This window comes from Motacilla alba, chromosome 1, assembly GCF_015832195.1.
Source record: "Motacilla alba alba isolate MOTALB_02 chromosome 1, Motacilla_alba_V1.0_pri, whole genome shotgun sequence".
NCBI lineage: Eukaryota > Metazoa > Chordata > Aves > Passeriformes > Motacillidae > Motacilla > Motacilla alba.
In genome coordinates this window covers 24,406,546-24,426,918 of record NC_052016.1, presented here as the reverse complement: position 1 = coordinate 24,426,918, position 20,373 = coordinate 24,406,546, and positions in this window count along the sequence as shown.

Below are 20,373 nucleotides of genomic sequence, written 5' to 3'. Positions count from 1 at the left end.
AAGCTAGCCAAGCAAAACCAAACTGCACAGCATCACACAGCACCTGGGTGGTGAGGCCTTGAAAAAGCCTGCCAAAGAGCCCAAAGTTCCCTCTCCCCCTCTCCCACACACACCCAATCCCAGGCCTTAAAGATACAACAACTATTTTGGGGCATAAAGCAGAGGATCATGGAATAGACTGTCATCATAAATCACTCCAACACAGTGAGGCAGAAATCCCCTTTTCTTTCAGTGGCCAAGAGTTAGTCCTGCACAGGAGGAGTGAAGTTGCAATTCCAGAGCACGACTCACCTGCTGCATGCCCAATCCTGCTGACCATCCATCCAGCGCACTGGCACAATCACACTCTCCCCTGAAGTTTTGTGGGTTGGTTTTTTTCACTGGTTCCAAGCCAAAAAGGGCTGAAAAACAGTTCCTGCAGTGGTTTTTAAGGAGCAGGAGTGTGGGGAGATATATAACACCTTTTGCAGTAGGACATCTTATCTCAGACCAATTTATCATTGTCCACCGACCCTGCTGAGCCCTGGCGGCAAGTCACCAGTGAAGGCCCCAGATCCATGGTCTCCCTTGAAGTGATCAAACAGTGAAATTTGGAACAGCGTAAACTTTCCTGGATGGGATTACAGCCCAGCCAGAGCATGTAATACTGAGAAATCCTCCTTTTCATCCCCCTCTGCACTGGGTTAATTCTAACTCTTCTCCTGCTGTGTCCAGCATCCAAAGCTCAGAGAGGCACAGTACGGATGATCTGGGAGGAGTACACAGTGCACTTCCAGCCCAAAAGCCTGCAGTAAACTGGTGGTGCATAAGACTCACCCTCTGCAGCAGCTGTCATTACACAGAAACAAATTTATGCCAAATTTAATGTTCAGATCCTAAAATCTAAATAAGTTTTAAAGGTTAGGTGAGACCAAAAAGCATTCAGAAAAAATTACAGCAGAATAATTCTACTAAGACAAATGAACAGAAGCACACACTGCCTCTGTCTCATGGTATCTCATTTGTGTTGGGCTGTCCTGGGTGCCAGGCAAGATGATGGCTGCTCTTAGAGAGTAACTGGCTGGAAAGGGATGACTCCCTGGGCTGGATTTAGGGCTCCTCAGTCTCCACTTGGAATTTTCTTCGCAGAAAAAAACCACTTTGCATAGGTCCTTTCCTCTTGAAAGGTGAAGACTATGTGTCTGGGCTTCATAAGTTTTCTTGGTGTGGTGCATGCTGCAGTAGGGGCTGGACTAATGGTTAGTGACAGAAACATTAAAAAGACACACATCAGCTGAGACACAACTTTCAAGAAGGAAAAGGGACTTTTCTTCCAGAGAAGGAACCCTCCAAAAGAAAAGGCCACCAATGGCCTGGTCAAGTTACTTTCAGTCCATGGTATGTTTCAAGGGCAAGAGGGGCAGCCTGTGAGGTTACATGTGGAGCGGCATCCTAAGCACTCACCGGCTCTGGAGAGGAGCCATGGGGATGCTGAGCTTCTCGAGGAGCTCCTGCTGTGCCCTCACAGAGACACAACTGCCCAGCAGTGGGTGTTGACTGTGCCTGTTTTCCTCATGCTATTTGTAGGGAATACCTTGGGCAGACAGGGCTAGGATATAGAGCTCCTAAACCCCATCTGCTGCTGCCTCAGCAAGCACATGTTATATTCCACAAAATAATTTTGTCCTCTCCAGCTAGAAACTAACTTTATTACCCCCTCTGCCTTCTTCTCCTGTAGAACAACTCCGGCTCTGTTCTCCCTGTGACTGCATGAAACTTTTCACCTTCTTTTCCTGCCTCACTGGCTTAGGTGAAAGGCTCAACATGTCAGCCATGCACTGGAGTTGTCATGGCTTCTTGTAAGCACTTCATATATTGTGAGGAGTGACTCCCACAAAGGCTTAAGATCCATGACCATGTTTTCCAGCACTGCCTTGTTGCTTCTAATTACCCTGATATATGGCTGACACAGAGAAGATCCGTGCCTCCCATCCAGAGACTCACCAGAAACTTTTCCCCCCGACACCCTTGTCTGTCATCCTCCTCACAGATGAGTTACATCTTCCCCATCCGCCTGCTTTGCTGAGCAGCCAGAAACTCATGCGTCAGGAGGAAATGTGCATGTGCACTGTTTAGATGGTAAGGGCAGGCAACAGAGTGGGATGTGGCATGAATCACAGCAGGGGCTTGCCTGGAGGAGGGGAGTATCCTGGAAATGTCAGCAGATGCGGATTATCTGGAGAAGATTTTCTTTTATTTTTTTGATGCCTCCATGCCTCCTGTTATAATAAGATCCAGTAATTCATCCTCAGCATGGGTTGTGTGTCTGTTCTCTCTAAAGAATCATCCCAGGGTTGGGTTAGTAATCCAGCACAGGGGGATACTGAACTTTTCCTCCTCTTTGGTTTTCCACAGGTGATTTCAGGGCAGCCAATGTACTTCTAATTCCTTAAGTTTTAGCTTTTGTATTTTCCAGATTTTGTACTGCATTATTATATATTTGAACTTTATATAAAGTGTTAGCAAGTTCTCCTCACAGTTTAGTTAGACAAACAATCGTTTTCCAGCCTGAAAACCAAGGACACCATTGCAGCTTCAGGCTTGAAAAGTATAAACAACAGCAAACTGAGGAGAGCAATCTGGGAGGATGGGACTTCAAAACCTGCAGCTATAATTGGACAATTAACCCTAATATGCAAATGGACCAAAACTTACAAAAGTGTGAAAACTCGTGACCAGCCGTCCATCTTGGGTGGAGCCACGGCCAGGCTCTTCCACTGCCCAAGGTATATTATCCTTTGAAGGCCTTTTAATAAATACCTACTTAATTCCTTTAACACTGTCTAGCCTCTGTTCTAGGTAGCCTCTCAAGGCATCACTTCTACCGCCTGAGTTACATGGAAAATGTCCTGGTGTGTTCTGTCTTTGAGGAAAAATATCATCAAACCCAGTGCTTCTATTTAAATAAAATGGAAGGATATGAAGATTGACAAGAAGGTGAAAAAAGAAAGACGAGGAGGTCTCCCAAATGCCTTGCAGTGGAAAAAAGTATCTCATATGATGGCAGATCTGAAATGATGTAAATCACAGTATGGATGGTAAGCTTTAAAATGCAGCTCAAATACCTGTGTCCTTCTTTCTACTGTCAGCTTTCACCCTGAAGGACATTAAAAACCTTTGCAAAACTATGCACAGATGACAATGATGGTGCTTTCACCTAATAAAGGAAGCATGACACTGCCTAGGTCCAAGCAGTGCAGCTATCAGGTGTCTGGAGCAAGCAGCAAAAGTGTTTCATGCCTCTTTGAAATTATGCTTTGAGAATGTAATGAGCAGCATCAAACTGGGGGATTGCATTTTACTGGGCAGCAAAGTGAGCAATGAATGCCAGTTACTGAACGCCATCCTAATCTCCTAATGATGGAATCATAGAATATTTAGGGGTTAAAATGGAACTTAAACACCATCTAGTCCCAAACCCCCCTGCATGGACAGGGTCACCTTCCACTAGACCAGATCAAGGCCTCAAAGCCTTGTCCAACCTGCCTTTGAACAATTTCAGGGCTGGGGCAGCCACAGCTTCTCTGGACAACCTGTGCCAGGCCCTCACCACTCTCACAGTGAATAATTTCTTCCTAACATCTAATCTAAATTTCCCCTATTAGAGTTTGACCCCGTATCCCCTTGTCCCATCACCACAGTTCATGAAGAAGGTGCTATGAGGTTGTCCCACAACCTTCTCTTCTTCAGGCTGAGCAGCCCCAGTTCTCTCAGCCTGTCTCCGCAGGGGAGGTGCTCCAGTCCCTCATCAACTTTAGGATCTCCTCTGTGTCAAAGAGAGGTAGAGAAATTATAAAAGAAACGCCTCATAAAATCAGGCCTGCTCTGCTAAATTAAATAGCTGGCCTGTCACTTCTTCTAAATGCAGCTAAGTACTTTGCAGGTTCCATGCAAAAACAATCTTGGTATGAAAGGTTCATTAACAGGACAACCTATTAGTGGGGAGAAAAACAACTGGCACCGGCATAAACATTAAATCTGTCCCATGAGAATCAGTGAAGAAAATATGTAAACAATTCGAGAATAGAGAGATTTGATGGACAAGTAAAATACCTTTTACTAACCAATAGATTAATTGGCAAGAACGCTATTAACCAAATAGAGTTGCACATGAGGTCCGTAAAAACTGTATAAAATGAATTGTGTGAACAAAGCACAGGCTTTTCCTGGATGAAGAAAATGGAGTCAGGGCTGACTTATTTCAACACCTCTGGAATTGCTCAAAAAGTTCCATGTCCCTCTCTGCGTTAGGGGCAGCAGAACTGGATGCAGTTCTCTAAGTAAGATCTCACAAGAGCAGAGTAGAGGGGGGAATCACCTCCCTCAACCTGCTGGCTGTGCTTCTTTGGATGCAGCTCAGGATTTTGTTGGCTTTTTGGGCTGGGAGCATTCACTACCAGCTCATGGTAAGTTTTTCACCAACCATCACCCACAAGTGCCTCCCTGCATGGATGCTCTCTGTCACTTCTCTGTCCCACCTTTAGATGTGTCTGGGACTGACATGACCCAGGCATAGAACCTTGTGCTTGGCTTTGTTGAACTTCATGAGGTTCACACAGACCCACCTTTCCAGCCAGTCTAGGTCACTCTGGATGCCATCCCTTCCCTCCAGTGTGTGACTGCAGCTTAGTGTAGTCAGTGAACATGCTGAGGGTGCCACTGTCCATGTTGCCAGCAAAGCTGTTGAACAGTATCACTCCCAGCACCCGTGAGGAGGGACCCCACTTGTCACTGGTCTCCATGTGGACAATGAGCTATTGACCACAACTCTGCGTGCAGCCATCCAGCCAGTTCTTTGTCCATAGAAGGTCCATCCATTAAATCCATCTCTCCAGTTTGGAGACAAGGTTCTTGTGTTGGACAGTGTGAAGTGTTTTGCAGAAATCCAGGCAGATGATGTCAGTCACTCTGCACCTATCCACAAACTCTGTAGCCTCATCATAGAAGATCACCAAATTTGTCACACATTATTTCCTAATTTCCTAATGATTTCATAATGCCATACACTGAATACACTTTTACATGGCAAAATAAATTTGTAGGCAACATAAAAAAGGTGTTAGAATGAGAGGTGGAGCAGCATCTCAACCAGACCAGTTTGTCATAATAATACAGCATAGTCTCCTTCTGAGTATGTAGCAGTAGTCAAAGCAGAGACTAAGGTAAGTATACAGTTGCATCCCAACTCCTAGCCATCTTATTTCACTGAAGATATTTTCTAATACCACAATTTATACTTTGGGAGCTCTAACCTGGCCAATGCACAAGGTACAAACCTGGGAGGAAGCAGGTAGATCTCACCAACTGTTGTTGCATGCATCCTATTTCTCTCCACCCAGCTCCTTGGCTCATGCATCTTTGCAGCCCTGCTCCCAGAAGTTTACAAAGCTGATGTGTCCAGCCACAGTAGTTTTTTGCTGGTGGTTGCTAATGTCTCAACAATCCATGTCATGTGGTTAGAAAATATTTCAGAGCTCTGAAGTTCATAAAAATTCCTAGATTATTAGGAATTATTCCTAGTCTTTCCATGTCAGTACATTATACATCCCTAGTGAGGCATTTTAAATCCAGGACTATGAGAGAATGTTGTAAAGTCTTTAGCCCACAAGACTGGGTTTTTTTCCTTTGAAAAGAGAGTAAAATTAATAAGACAATCTAGAGAATGGGAATAAATCCAGGAGACAAAGCAAATGAATGAGATAAAGGGAGGAAAAATTGGGGGGCTGGGGGGAAGGTGGAAAAAACTAGAAGGGAAAAAGGTGGAGGCTGTTAGATGGCACTGTAGAAAGGCATATAGAAGCTTTGTTCGCAGTCTTATGGTACCAGAGCATGCAGTATTAATAGCCTTCGGCACCTTGTAAACTCAGCACATCTAGTTTTGCAGAAAAAAAGACCTTTCCCAGCACTCTCTTCTCTCTTACGTAGCATGCATTTTCTAGGGCTGACATGCCCCCTTTCGTCACAACAGCAGAAAGCAAACTGGAAAATTTGCTGGGACCCTTGGGGTGATCTGTTCTTGCAAAGGGAAAAAAAACTCCATCAGATCATCAATGAACCCCACCACCCCGTAACACTATGCTGGGACAGTAGCTGTGAGGTGAAGTTGTAAACTTCACTTCTGAGGTAGCCAGTCATTATTGTCCCAGTCTGACACATAAAGAAGCTGAGCAGAGTGGTCCAGGGCACACAGAGAGGTGATGTCAGATGTGGGACAGAAGCAGTGGCTGTGAGCTGTGATCCTGATGGCGAAGCACAGGTTGACCTGTACAGCGTGCTCTTTTACCACCATGTTTATGCACCTTTGAGGCATGGCCATGCCAGTGTACTCAGACTGAAGTACTCTTCCTAATTCATCAACTTTACCAAATGTGTAGTGTTAAACAATAGCTAGAGTCATAGGACTATGAACCTTCCAAGGACCTTCTGGCCAGCTCACTGCTCAGCATCCACCACCTGATGCCCAAAGGCCCTTGGGGGTATGTGAGGGTGGCTGGACAACATGAGTCACTCTTGTACCTCAGATGAGGTTGATATGAGGAATGGCATGCTCCAGACTTGTCCCCTAGTGTGCCTCAAAGGTCAGCCAAAAGCCCTGCCTGATCAATGGGTTGCCTAAAAGCAGTCTGTTCTCCAGACACAGAATCATAGAATCACAAAATGGTTTGGGTTTGAAAGGGACCCTAAAGATCATCCAGTACCAGCCTCCTTCCTTGGGCAGGGACACCTTCCACTAGACCAGGTTGCTCCAAACCCTGTCCAAAATGACCTCAAATAATTCTAGGGATCAGATACAACATCTCAACTTCTCAAGATCGCACAGTGTTACTGTGATGCTTGATACATTCCCTCATGCTGAGGCATGGCAGACCTGTACAGTTTAGCATTCCCACAAGAAGGAACCGTCTTTGGGTCCTTCTCACTTATGTGTGATGTCCTCCTGAAAGACATAAGCAACCTTTCCACCAGCCATGCCTGTGGGGCACAAACTTCAAAGGTTTCCATCCTTGCCAATCCTGAGATTGATGGAGGCAGGAAGAAGGGATTTAGAATGAATGGATGCTGAAAGGCTTATGCAGGACCACCAGCAGAAGCGGCAGGGAAGGGTATAGGAATGGTTTTTACTAAATGTATCTAGCTATTGAGAGAGACTGCTGCGCTGTGTAATCTCATGACTTCCCTCTGGGGTAGCCAGATCACCGGCAGCTAGCTCTGACACAGCACGCCGCAATAGGGGGGCACTCCTCAGAACCACAGCAGGATCTGAGGGGCACCTAGCTGGAGTTGGCAGGCGAGAAGCAGCGGAGACAAGGAGGAGAAAAGAGGAACTCCGTCTGGGGGGTGCAAATCAGATTTATTAACTCCCAACAATGTGAGGTCAGAAACCCCAGGGAACCAACTGAACGAAGCCAAGGAAACAAAGGTTGCAAGGGTTTATAAAGGGTAGTACAGGAAGGGGCGTGGCTAGCAAGTCGACCAATGAGATAACAGAGGGGTGCAGCTGGAATAAGATGGGCAAGGGATACAAACCAATGGGTATCTGGAAGGGGAGGGGCCCCAGCCCCTGCACCAATCACTCAACAATCCCCAGGGAACCTTCCAGAAAAGAGGGTGAGGCTGCTGAGTGACGGACAGGGAGCTGGGGAGGGGTTAGGGGAATGACACAGCAAAAAACGGGGAGTACCAAGTTGAGGAAACTGGGGGGTAAAAGAACTTCTGGAGGGAAAAGGGAGCTTTGGGCAGAACCAACCATGGGAGAAAGCATACATAACTGGGAAATCACATGCACGACCGGGAATATATAAGCAGAAACAAAACGCACCGCAACAAGAGACGAATCTGATATTTATTTATGCCTCAACATACGTTATTCATGAAGTGAAAGATTCCTATGCTGGCAGCCCTATCCCCAAGGAGGCTTCTCCTAGCAGCCAGTCAGGGCAGAGAAAGCCTCCGTGATCAGAGTGTGACCACCTCCACTTGCCAGTGGGGCAAATGCCCAGTTGCCCGAGAAGAATGCTCACCAAAAATGCCTGCAAAGTGGAACTGTAGGAGAAGTCTTAGCACATAAACCAGCTAATTGCAACACAATGAGGGCCATTTTGCTTTGGGTTGCTTGGAGGGAGCGGGGCCTCACCTGCAGGGTCCGCTAGGCCATCTTCCCCCCCGTTGCCTTTTCCTCCCTGTGGTCCTGCTTGCCTGCTTTATCGTTCCCACGATAAAATGCAAACTTGTCATCACAATGACCTCATGCTCCACTGCCTCCCCTATGGAACGGGTGCTGCCACCACCAGCCATCCCCGTCGTGCTTCCCAGGCACAGCTGCCATTGCTGGCCTGCACGCAGCCAAGCCTGCAGCACAAACCTGCTTGCACCCAACCACAATTGCCACTGCTGCTGCTGTGTTTCTTGTGCTGCCAGCCTGCACCAGCTTGCCATAGCAGTAGCCCATGGTGGCTGCTGCCACCTGCATTCGGTCATGCCCGCAGCCATGGTGCCCTGAAAACCTGCTGCTGTTGCAGGTCTGCACCCATGACTATAGCAGCCTGTTCTCCACCAACAGAAGGAACACACAGACTGCTACTGTTTGGAAATTGTGCCCAGCTCAACACAGGAGATAAGCAAATGCACCATGGTTCACAGCACAGACACCTCTGCCTGCTAGGCTGATGCCAAGAAAGAGCCTCTCTCTTTTTCCTCTCTCTGCTCTTTTTCCTATGCCCCTTTAGTAGAAACACTAACCCTTTTTTGTCAATAAACAGTTCTCAGATATAATAGTGCCATATTTACACTTTGTTTTCATCCAAGAAATCTATCAAAACATCCTTCCCAACTCCCCTTTTTATAGCGGAATGGGATACTTCCCACCTAAAATGAAATTTTGCATTAAATTTCCTTAAATTAAATATTACCTATGATGATTTTTTTCATAGAGAGTTTATCTGATGATTGTTCAAATTGTCCATTCATTCTGCTGCAGTGAATATTTCCCTGTACTTTATGGAACGCCATGAGAAAGGGAGCAAGGATAGCTACTCTGGATTTTGGGAACAACAACCACCTGCGCTGCAGGAAGCTGACAACAAGGGTCAACTTAGAAGCTGGTAAAGCAGTATTATCTGCTTCCCTACCCTTCCTGGGCTTTGTGTGATCATCTGTTCTAGGGCTGATATTTGTCTGTCTGTGGCTTGGGGAATAGTGTCTTCTGTGGAGTGGAGAAATCATGAAGGTTCACTAAAAGAGTAAAATTTTCATCAAAAAAAGGTTGAGTTTGAGGAAAGATTTTGTGCACAGTAGAATTTTTATAATTAAAGGGGGGAAAAGAGGGGGGAGGTCCCAACACCTCCCTCTTCCAAGAAGGGGACATAGTCACTGGGTTCAAGAAGGAGCTGCCCTTGAGGTGCCTCCTTTCAAGGGGCAAGGGATTGACTCCAGCAAGCTGTAAGGAGATCCAATTTATGTATGTCTCAGTTTGAATGACAGGTGTCTGCCAATGAAGGCGGGAGCCTCCCTTGAAATGGAGAATATGACCCACTTTCCTCTGAATTATTGTAACATTGAAATTAGGAGGCTTTCAGGCAAAGATATGGGAAAAGGAAAAACAATTTTTTACGAGGATGTATTTATATAACGAGGCAAACAAACAACAACAACAATGACAGCAACAACCAGCAAACAAACAAACAAACAAACCCCAAACCAATAAATAGTCCCTTCCCTGCTCTTTAGGCTGTTTCCCCTTCGGTGCAGTTACAGTCACAGCCGGCAGGGCGCTGGCAGGTACCCATGGGCAGGGCAGGTGCAATGATTCCCCCGTGACTGCAGGGGGCGCTGCAATGCGCTCTTGGAGACCACGCGTTTAATGGCGTCTTGGCGAGACTGGAAGTCACAGGCAGTGGCTGCTCGCAATTGCTGGGCTGCCACGCAGAGCCACACACCGGCTCTGTCCCCCTCCCACCCACAAATGGCTGGGGAACAAAAAAGAGGAATTAAGCAGACTTGCAGTGCAGGAAAACTTCAGCTGACCAGGATCTTGGAGTCCAACACAGGAGTGGCTGTGGCAACACACTGTTAAAAACAGGTTAGAAACTGTTGTAAAATAGTTGATAATTGTTAAGCATGTACTGTTAGTTTGGTTATGGTAAAAGGGGTTAAAAGGGTCCTTATAAGAAATACGGTACTCAAGGCACCATATTACACCTCAGAAAGTGCATCACCCCCCAAGTGAAACGAGCCAGCCTGGACAAAACTGTAATGGGCCAATCAAGGGCCTTAAACCTTCATGCAAATGAAGGATCCAAAAAGAAATCAATCCAAAGGGGTGAAAAAAACAGGATAAAAAGGGGCATCTGACCCACTGAATTTGTGCCACTCCACCTGGAACATCAGGGACATTGCTGCTGAAGAAGATCCAGCACCTGCTGGTGCTGCAGCATCCTTGAGGGGAATGCTTCCGCTTGGTCCACGGGCCCCCTTGCTTTAGGCCTTTCTTTTATTATAATAAAGGCTGAAATCACTTTAGTACCAGTAGTGTGGTCCCATTTTTTACAACACTGTGCACGGAGGGTCTTACAGGAGGCAATCCCGATGCACCCCACATGCACCCCACATGCTGGTTCTGAGCTCCAAGTAGCTAGATGGCAGGGAAAACTGCAAACAACTCCTTTCTCCTCTGAACCAGGAGACTGAACTGACCAAAAACCCAGCCCCAAACCTCTGGATAGCTTTTTCTCTCCTGTTATCACTTGCAACCTGCCCCCAGCCAAGGCCATTTCAATGGAATGTTAGGACCCCCAGCTATGTCTTTGTTTTCTTAACTACCAGAAGTTATTGTTTCTTAGCAACATGTGGGGAAAAATTCCATGAGGGAAGAAAATAACAGGAAAAGTCCTTATTCCCAACAATGGGCTATAGTCTGCTTCCAATTAAGGGCCATTCTTGCATCCTACTGCTGGTAACATGAGCTAGATTTACCCACAGACAGATTAGCTGACAGCCATAAAAATCAGTCTCAAAGCATGACCTGGTTGTGCTGCCTTCACCACACAGAGCATCTCTCCAGGCTTCCATCACTCTGCTGCAAATCTCACACATTGGTTGACCAAACTTTTCTTTCCCCCCCTGGTCTCCAGTGAAGTTTGGCTGGAAAATTTCTGAGCCCTTTGGTAGCCTGGTGAGTGTCAAGACAAAATCAACTCTCCCCATTTCTGATGAAAACAAAACAAAACACCCATTCCCTGCTCCCAGGCTCTCCTGAGGTCACAGAGTCCTGCGGATATTAACCCTCCCTTTTCCACCACTACTGTGACAGCACAACAAGCTCTGTTCTGCAATAAGCTTGACTCAGCGGGCAGGAGAAGCACCAATTTCTGTGTTGAAACTTCTGTGCACAAACTGTTGAGTCCTTATTTCAACTGGAAAGGTCACTTCTGGGTCTCAGTGGTTCACTGGTGAAAAAAAACAAAACATGAAGCAAGAAGCTCTCTGCAGGACACTGCCCACCAAGGGAAGCCTTATTTCAGATACTTGTTTGGTTTAAATGGTGCTGTAGACCTGCTGTCCCAAACTCAGCAGCAGGAAAGTAACATTCGTGACCCACATGCCAAATCAGCAAGAGCATTAAGTTCTTCTGCCAACAGAAGAAGGTGTGATTAGCAGGTGCATTGGGTTAGTTGTATATGCATGTTGTGAAGTTTTCACATGCTTGGTGTTACTGAAGAGACAGTGAAGTCCCTAATGACAGAGAGGAGCAGCATAAAACACATAGCAAAGAGTTCACCTGTGCATTTGCAGCAGCACAGTGTAATCACTTCAGAGCCTTGTTATCACTGGGTCAAGATAGGTGATTGTCCCAAACTATTCAGCTCTGGTGAGAACCCACCTGCAGAGCTACCTCCAGTTCTGGGACCCCCAGCATCAGAAGGACATGGAGCTGCTGAAGTGAGTCCAGAGGAGGCCATAGAGATGGTTCAAGAATTGGAGCCCTTCTGTTCTGGAGACAAGCTGGGAGAGTTGGAGGTGTTTAGCCTCAAGAAAAGAAAGTTTCAGGAAAGAGCTTCGGCCCCCTTCCAGTGCCTAAAGAGGCTCCAGAAGAGCTGGAAAGGGACTATGTGAAAACAACATAGAATGACAGGACAAGGAGGAATGGCTTCAAACTGAGGGCAGGGTTAGATTGCATATTGGAGGCAACTCTTCCCTGTGGATGGTGAGGCCCTGGCACAGGCTGCCCAGAGAAGCTGGGGCTGCCCCATCCCTGAAAGTGTTCACGGCTAGGTAGGATGGGGCTTGGAGCAACCTGGTCTAGTGGAAGGTGTCCTTCCCATGGCAAGGGGTTGGAACTGGATGATCTTTAAGGGCCCCTTCTAACCCAAACTATTCTGTGATTCTAGACTCACCTTTGTTATGTCAGCATGAGATGGGACTACACACCTAGCAGAGATTACCTGTAGGGAAGGACATGAAAGAGAGATACTGGTCGTGGAAGAAACTTTGGGATGGAAAATGGATAACCTTTGGCTTGTAAAATCCAGAGAGAGTAGAGGAGGTTTGAGGCCCTTCTAAGCCGTTCCTTTTCAAAAGGAATCCCAGTATTTGTGCTGCTTCACAACACTATAGCACGTGCAAGAGAACTAAAAAAACTCCAAAAATATGAAACCACCTAGCCTGCTCTGAGTAGTAATGTAAACATGAATCTATAACAGGACATATACCTTTCCACTGCTCAGCTCCACCACAGATGATATTTGTTTTTATTTTGAGGGGACTATATGGGAAACAAAGATTTCCAGCCTACTGAGAACTGATCCGATGAAACTGGGAAGGTGTCCAAAAATATCTGCCATGTCAATGGAGGGTGAAGAAGAAAGGCTAGGGAGATTTTGACATGCAGAGATGATAGAGCAAGATCTTCACCCTGTTTGGTGGGTTATGTAGTTTAAGGGCAGCACAACAGGCTCATGTCTTCTCCTACCTGCCTAAGACCTGGCATCCAACTTGGCAGCAGTGGATTTGATGTCTCAGAAAGGATTTGAGATAAAAACATGCAGGGTTTAAAAGTTAATGAGATAGTTGTCTAATGTTTCTGGAACATCAGCTCATCAGAAACATATTGAGCAACCACTAACAGAGACTCATCCACAACTGTTCTTACAGTCAAGAATAAATATTTTCAAGAAACAGTTTGGGCATGATCCTGAATTTCAGCATGTATTCAGAGTGGGAATTAGTGATGCTCTGCTCTTCAGATAGGGAACATGGGTCCCATCTTGCCCCAAATGAGCTGGCTCAGCCTGTCATCTCTTCAGTTGAGGAGGAGCAGACAGCAGATATTTGTGATGTCCTTTCAGCCATTGAAAACCTTTGTTAGCATCTCCCTTCAGATACCCAGGAACCTCCAGATGCCTTTGGATTTACATCCTTTACCATGGAAAAGGCAAATACAGTCAGTGGACTGTAAACTCCCAATTTCTCGCCCACCAAACTTCCGGTTTGGAGCTGAAAGCACTAAATTGAAAAGATGACACCCACAGTGGCCCCTGTGTCATTTATATCAACATGTAGTCCATGAAGTCAGATCTTCAGTCTTGCCCAAAGATAATTGCATTCAATAACCTTGTAGTCCTTTAGATTGTGCAGGGCCTTTAACCAAAATTGGATCCTTTCCTGTATGTTTTCTTGTTTTCCACTTAAATAACATATATTATAATAAGTCTCTGACCTTTCAGCAAGTTTCTGCAGTGATGCCCTCTTCTGATGAGCCTCTGTGGCTCAGAATCAAGAGGAATCACATGGGGTACCACCATCTCATCAAAACATTCAGGGATGTAATCCATTATTAACCTTTCATTTCAAGATCTACTTTTTATGCTTGTTCATGAAATAAAAAATATAACCCCAAAGCCTATTGCTCTTCCAATAAGCACTTCAAAATGTCCTGGGTTCCATACTTTTATGTGGAACAGTGCAGAAGAGTCCCTGGAACACCTTCACCATTAAGGGGCTTTTTCAGAGCCGCTGAAACATGCAACCCCAAAGGACTGGGAAATTCTGGAGCTACCTGACTCCACAGCTCCTGCTTTGAAAGGCTGAAAGGAGCCTGGCAAATCAGCTGCAGAGAATCCAGCAACATGTAGTCACCCAAGGAATGAAGGGACTGTTGGTGGGAAGAGAAGCTTAAGAACTGGGGCACCTCTGGCCTTGGCTCCACCGTAGTCAATTTGTCCAAGATGAGGACTCTTCTTCCAACCCACCAGGTGAAAAATGAAGCAGGAGGAACTAGACACATGCCAGTTTTTCATCAGTCTCTTGATGAAATTCAACTGTCTCCATGGTTCATTTAGCTGTGGGATCTATGGAGGTATTGTCATGGTGGAAGGTATGGATAAAACTGAGGAAAAACTCACAACTAACAATCCCCTGTAAGCAGAGGGGAAAAAATCTGATGTTTTAAAGGGAAATAATTAGTGCTGGATACAACCCAAGTAATTTATTTAAAATCCCACATGTCTCAGGGGCCTTCATCTGAAACATGTGCAGCTTTTTTTCTTTCTGTTGTTTTAACCAGACTGAAGCCTACAAGACAAAGATTTGAGACACTAATAACTGTGGCTGATTTCTGCCTGGATTTGTTTCAGCCCTGTCTCTTAATGCTAACCAGGAAAATGAAAAATAATTAACAACAATCAAAGTTCTCTATGCTAAGTGCAAAGTGCCATTGTTTCCCTCACATTCCTGGTGCTGATTCTGCAGGGCCCCAACCCAATAAAGTGATCAAACACATGTGTAACACTGACAGCCTGATTATCAGCTTTGGCTTCAAGGAGATCAAGGCTAGTCTTTCACCGAAGAAACGGTGCTGAGCCATTAGCTGACAAACTATATGGGCATCTTGAACAGGTTTTTGCTTTATTTTTGAATATGACCACTTGTGACTTGATCTTTTGTGTGGGATTCCATGTTTTCTAAGCTGGCCATGATAATCCAACCCTGAAGCTTTAGATGAGCTTCCAAAATAGTTTCAATATTGGTAGATGCAGAAAGAGTTGTGGTGTTTTCTGCAAAGTTTCTTTTCACCTGTGTCCATACAGGAAAATCAAAACACACCTGGGATTCTTTCCAGACATGAGAGTTCTCTTCTCCAGATGGTTTAATTTTTAGGATGCTCTTGGCACCATTCAGGTCTGGACAATCAGACTGTTCTATGCACACCTTCCAAGCACAGCTCAGAAGGCAGCACAAGTGGACAACTCTAAACAGGCAGTTTGGAAGAAGCCACTTAGTTTGGATAGCAAGAAGGGACAACAATGTGATCACAACCCTCCTTGGCTGCTTGGCCTCAGGAGATCAGCACTGGGCACATTTAATTTACTGGTATAGACCCAGTGACTAAATCCCTCTCTTAACCTTTCTGTTGCCCAGTGGTAATGTATCATGTGGCAGAGATGTTTATAAACCTTCATCCATCTGGAAATTATTATCTCAAAATTAAGTTTATTTGAAGAAATGGTATTAAATGATTACATGTTATTTTTGCCTTGGCTAGGAAGCAAACTGATGAGAGCCTCTCTTTGGTCCAGATTTGTTTTAGTTTTTTATCTAGACCATCAGCTTCAGGCAGCTAATTTGGCTGCTCTGCTACAGTTGTCTGGTGATTGGACATAATTTATTAAGAGTTTGACTATTTGTTTAGGTTTATCTGTTACTGTTTCTCTTCTCCGTCTTCTGTTAGGGCCTGTGTATTACCCATCTGAATTGTCTCTTTATTTACTTTTTACTTTTCACTGTGAAGATTTGAAACACATAGTAAAGTCCAGAAAAAGAACAGCTAAAAAAAATATCACATATAAGTTGCCAAAATACTATCACTTGTGTTGTGTACTTGGAAAAAGCTGGACTAGACAGTTCTGGGACTGATTCTTCTCCCAGTGATAATTAAGTGAGGAAAAAAACCCAGGGAGACCTAAGGCAAAGCAATGACCTTCAGCAAATGCATAGATTTGCAGACAAGTGGTCGACTTCTACAATGGTGCAATCTTACTGCAGATCTCTATGACACTGATTGATAATTCATGATTGAACAAGAGCTTTCATTTTGAAGGGAAAAATAACAGTTGGGTTAAAATATGTTAACTAGTGGGGAGTCTGATAATTTCTGGCATTTGTGTTCAGTTCTGGCTCCTTGCCTTACACACACTGCCTCTGCAGCATGCCCTTTCCAACCCATCTGCACCACCAAATACTTGTGTGGGAACCTCTTTTCCTCCAATCTTGACAAATGCCATCCCATCCCACTGACATTCATCCTGAGTTTATCTCTGATGAAGTCTTTTCCTCCCCAAACAGCTCTCTTCAGGCTCCCCCATCTGTGCCACATCCAGTGTGAGCTGCTTCTCCTTGCTTTCATCAGGCGTTCCCTAATGCCAGGTTTTGCATCTCCTGCCCATTTCAGGTTTCTCAGTGTGCTCTCTCTTGGTCAGAGCCTGGATTTATCAAGGCACATGAGCAAATGAAGTTCAGGAGAGAGTGCTACTCAATCTGGGGCTGGTGGGTCCTTCCACACCTCTCCTGGGTTGCACTGCAGGAAGATAAAAGGGAGAGCTTTTGGTGCCCATGATGAAAGGGGCACCTTAAGTGAGTGTGAGGTCCAAGACATGAAAAAGTTGTGAAGTGATTGACCTACCAGTAGTTAGAAGTAGTGTTAAACCATAATATATTTGTTTTCTGTGTACCATTTTTCTCTGTGACTAATTTGGTCAGTATGGTTGTTTTGTAGCAGAGCTTTTTATTCCCCAAATCCTGGAAGAGCCAGAAATATTTCATTTTCCCCTGCATATTACAAATGATGTAACAGACCAGATCCACTGGTGTGCTTCCCTCTGACCGGGGGCCATATCCCTCTGCTGTATGTCCTCTGACCAGAGGCCATATGCCCCCTTGCACCAAGACAGGCACAGCAGACAGCATCTACCATATAAAAGCAAACTAGAAACATTTGCTTTTATATCTTATGGCCACACTTCCACGTGCTCCACAGTGATTCCTTAACTCTTTAGTTAAATGCCTTTAACAAGCAGGATAAATGTCAGCCAGCTACTACATTTTGTATACCTTCAAAGTTTCCAAGCCTATCCTTATCAGTTTTTTTTTCTCTTTATTTCTCCTCCTAATGACATATTTAGAAAGGAATTCCATATTCTGGCAGGTTTAGAGGCATTTATTAATTACATCCTGTTCTTTGTTTATTAATGAGATTGGGTTCTCATTTTCCCCTGTTACAATTGTGGAGGTCTTTTATTCCCCTTTAGCCCTAGCACTCTTAACATTAGCTCATAAACATTTCCCTTCTTATGCCCAGAGATTTTCAGTAAAAGTTTAATTGACCAGTGGTTCATCTCAAGTAGGGAACTGACTCATTGTGCTCTCTACAGCTGTCAGCACATCAGGAGTGGATAACATGCTTGCTGGGCCCAAGCCCAGGACAACTTGAGAGACAGGGGAAAGGAAGTCAAGACTGGATTTCTCCAGTATATTTGCATAACTTCTAGCATGATGTAGGCTAGAGCAGCCCCAAAGTTTCCAGGTATTACCTCAACAATAATGAATAATAGTTATCATTAGCAATCAGCAATTATTATTAAGAGCATAGAGTAACAAGAAATAAAAACAAATAATAATAATTATTTAAGAATATGTGGAGGGTGATATTTGAAAAAGATGGGGAATTATTTCCACAAAAAACACGTTCTAGATGCTTCCATTTTCCAAGAGTTCAAATGACACATTTTCCACATGGCACTGCAAATTCTTCTAATGAAAATCCCAGTAGTACTTGAGAAACTAGTTCTCTGGAAAGAAAGAAAGAGAGAGAGAAAGAAAGAGAGAGAGAAAGAGAGAAAGAAAGAGGGAAAGAGAGAGAGAGAAAGAGAGGGAGAGAGTAAGAACTTGTTAGTGGAGATGTCAGAACAAGGTCAGCATTGTTGGGATGATGGGCACTGAAGGAGATCCTGTGTGAATACTGCAGATGAAAAGGGCCAGCATTGCTTACTGGATCAGGAGTTTCTTTGGTGATCAGTAACCACAAGAGAGCAAACCACTCTGGCCAGAAGCCTTCGGGAGAGGAAACCAGCCACAAACTGACAATGAAGCCATTAAGACATCAACAACTCATTCAAACATAGCATAGAGTCACAGAATGCTTTCAGTTTGAACAGATCTTTTAAAAGTCTTCTAGTCCAACTCCCCTTTCCACTAGACCAGTTTTCTCTAAGCCCTTTCCTTCCTAGCCTTGAACACTTCCAGGGACGGGGCAGCCAACAGCTTCTCTGGGCAACCTGTGCCACAGCCTCAACACACTCCCAGCCAAGAACTTCATTCCAATATCCCATCTAACCCTGCCCTCTGTCAGTGGGAAGACATTCCCCTTTGTCCTGTCCCTCCAGCCCCTTGTCCAAAGTCCCTCTCCAGCTCTTAGAGCTCCTTTTGGCACTGGAAGGAATTCCAAGGTCTCCCCAGCGCCTTCTTCTCTCCAGGTGAACACCCTCTGCTCCCCCAACCTGCTTCCAGAGCAGAGGGGCTCCAACTCTTGAAGGATCTCCATGGACTCCTCTGGACTTGCTCCAATATTCCACATCCTTCTTATTTTTGGAGCCCCATAGCTGGACACTTATGCCCGGTGTTAGTTGCCTTGGGCAACAGCATCCTTTAGTTTACAATTCCACATGCTCCAAAGGGCTTTGCTGATGCCAAAGATGTTGTATCTTCATGTGGCATGAAATCATGAGCCCTGACTTGGGCTCATCAGTGGGGTGGAATGGAGCTGTGCTTCCCTGCAGAAGGGTACAAAGGCTAAGCTTGATGCAACTCTCCGTCCTCATCAGCAACAGGGGGACAATTTGGAAGTCAGAGCCAGAGCTCATGGTGCATCATCTGCGTTAAGGTTGGCTCTGTATCCCTTTAAGAAGAGATGAGTAAATGTAATCCTGCAGGATATTGGGATGTTAGCAGAGAGCTGACCTAGAGTTTTGAGGTCCCAGAGCGAGAACAGAGATCTCCCTCCATTACAGATAGAAGGTGGTTCTGTCATCTGCCTTTGCCAGTTTTCCCTCCTGGTCCATCTTCTCCCTCTGGCCGTCTCCACATCTTTCTCATTGTGCTTCAGACCCAGAGAACAAGATCCTACACCAGGTTCCTCCACTGACAGATTCAAGAAAGCTCCTTTATGCAAGCCAAAACATGCCCTCAAATGCATCACAGGACTTTGGAGACCATCCTACACATCCAGAGGAGACACAGCTCTTCTGCCTGCATTTTTTTTTCTCTCTAGGCTGCAAGATTCCTCCTTTAGACTACATCTTTGATTTACTGCACTTTTGCACTTAAGAGCATCTGGAAAGTGTTGTTGTCCCATTAATTTCAACTTGGACATTTCAGTCTTTTCCAGAAGAAAAATAAATCGCTCAGGATGGGAAGACATGCCCCACAAGCCCCCTCTCTTATCTTCCATTTTCTTTTCCCTCCTACTGTTTCCTTTCTCCCCCCAAGAGGGAAGAAGGGTGATAAATGTGCCACACAAGGTATGAACTTCACAAACCAGGAGCAAGGTAATCCCAAACATCGCTTTGCTGAGCTCCTAAATAAGGCTCTTTGCTTAGCACATTTCCTATTGCCAGAGATGAATACTGTAGTCCCAGAAAGAGGACAACCAGCTGCAGGGGTCTAATCTATACAGGGATCTGTGTCCACTTCCTAAATACTTGTCCCCAGAAGTTTGAAACCCTTTGAATACTCATTATTCAGCTGAAAATGTGTTTCCTTTAAGGTCTCTTCCAACCCAATGGTCTTAAGACTCTGACCATGCAGTAAGCTTCTCTCACTCTCCCAGCTTTCCTCCTAGCTTATAATCATCCTCCTTGCAAGGAAACAACCTACATAGCACTCACTGGACTTCCTGAAGAGATGACATACCCCAGAACAAATCTTTTTGCATTTTATCAGACATTGGAAGACAGTAATGAAATGTACGTTTTTATGGTCGGTCTCATGCACCTGCCCCAGTCTTCGAAGAACATCAATTGTCAGGTTGGACAGGGCAAGCTGAAGTGGACCTTGAAGCAACCTGGTCTAGTGGAAGTTTCCCTGCCCATGGCAGGAGGTGGAGATGAGAGGAGATTTAAGGTCCCTCCTAACCCGAGCTATGCTAAGATTCTATAATTCCATGCTGAAATCCTGCTGTGTAAGTTAAACTGCTGGTATCTGCTGCCCGGATAACTCCTGCTCTGCACTGGGGCTATTGCTCCTTTGCTTTAGGCTAATCAACAAAGACTCAACAATGAGGGTTTT